Genomic DNA, 1,877 nt, shown 5'->3' on the forward strand with positions numbered 1-1,877 from the left:
TTTGTGTACGTTAGTAAGACAGTTCTTCTAGAATGTCAGGAGTATAACACAACACCTTACTGCATGGCAGTGAAAAACTGAAATGATACTAAGTGGATATTTTGCAGTTCAGAATTTGGTCTGTGGATTCTGTAGTAGGACCCGAGCTGTATTCTGATAATGGTGAAAATATCCTGAGGGTGTAGAAATAATTATCAAATAGTACTGTTATTACATGTGTAATTTGTACAGTTATAATCTATTCACAGCTATTTTAAATTTGTAAACATTTCATCTATATTTTTGCTAAGATTCCTGCATTCGTATTTTTAGTTGCTTTCTTTAAACAGTGACATGAAAATACTTACTTCTCCCAGAAGTCAGTAAGAAGAGACCCCAAAGATTTTGTATGAAGGAGAATAATGCAATCAAATTTCTCGCATGACTTTTCAAAAGGATTGTAAGGGTTTTACTTGCATTAGGGCAAAGAGGTGCTAATTGTTTATACAATTACAATAGTGGATAATTACTGTGGAAACTTCTTACCTGAAATAAGCACACAAAAAATGTATTTAGATTAGACTGAATGGGAACTCGTTTGAGCAGACAGAGAAATTCATATACGCCTCAGGCTGGTTATAGTTCTGGTAAGAGTGGGCTTTCTTCCATGCAGTCACATGCCCCTAGTGGGAATGTACTTGCAGCACGCATTGGAATGCAAGTGGAGGTGTTTATCTTGCCTGCCAGCTTTGCAGTTCCACAAGTTTCTTTCTTCATACCAATAGCCAGCTCAGGTCTTTCTTGTTCTTTCTAGACTGAAATGGTGGTTCTTTGTCAGTAGAGCCAAACTTGGTGTACTGTTCTGGAGCATATGACACATTTCAAGTCTTAAGCCAACTTTTTCTAAAAGTCCTACTAATACATTCATGAAGCCTGTGTTTAGATGTTGAGACTGTTTTAGAGAGTATTTTCTTAAAAATAAGTATTTGGTTCACCTACTTTGAACTGAGTCAGCTGCATCAGCATGTTTCTTGCCCCTTCTCAGTCCCTTTTTTGACTCAGTTTATGCAATGTATTTTGGTCTGTGCTGACAGGTAGCTTCTTGGTGTTAAATATTGATCTTTTTTCTTTTCTTTCCTTTTTTTTTTTTTTTTTTTCCTCCATGATATGCTCTCTATCAGATATCTAATGTTGTTTTCTGATTCACCTGCTCTATTCTGGCTCATTCCCTTATCAGTACAGTATACCTCCTGCTGTAGAAAAGAGAGAAATCAGATGCAGGAAACACAGAGGGGATTCTTTACATGGAATAGCAGATATGCAGGCACTTGTCTTTCTGAATTTTAGGCAGAAAAAGAATGCTTATATTGCATCAGGATATACCTACACATGGCTTCTATCAAACAGCTATGCTGACTGAGTTTCAATCATCTTTCCTCTTACTGATAAAAAAGCTTCCAGATACAGGTATTTACATGTTGTATTGCTGTTCATGAATAGTTCTCTCTCCTCTTAAGTGTTGTAAATACCCTGTTCCCTTGCTGCCTAAGATATACATTGACCCTATCTGTTATAACTTTGAACAAAGTCTTCAATTTTTGTTCTTGCTTTTCTCTCTTTCTCTGTATTTTCGAGTATTTTCCTCTGTCTCTTTATGAAACCAAACTAATGGAAATTTTGTTTAGAAATTAACCTCACCTTTAGAAATTAGCCTTCTTCCTCTCACCAGGTCTGTCTCCAAGACAGTATTCTTGACAGCTTTGCGCTCCTTTTGTTTCTTGAAACTTTTTATCTCAAACAAAAATCTTTAATGTTTTCTAAGATACCATTTTTGATGTTTTGCTTTGGAGTTGTAAAATTGCCTTGTTTAATATTTATAGGCTCATGAATTAATTAGT

Source organism: Excalfactoria chinensis, chromosome 11 (genome assembly GCF_039878825.1).
Source record: "Excalfactoria chinensis isolate bCotChi1 chromosome 11, bCotChi1.hap2, whole genome shotgun sequence".
Lineage (NCBI taxonomy): Eukaryota > Metazoa > Chordata > Aves > Galliformes > Phasianidae > Excalfactoria > Excalfactoria chinensis.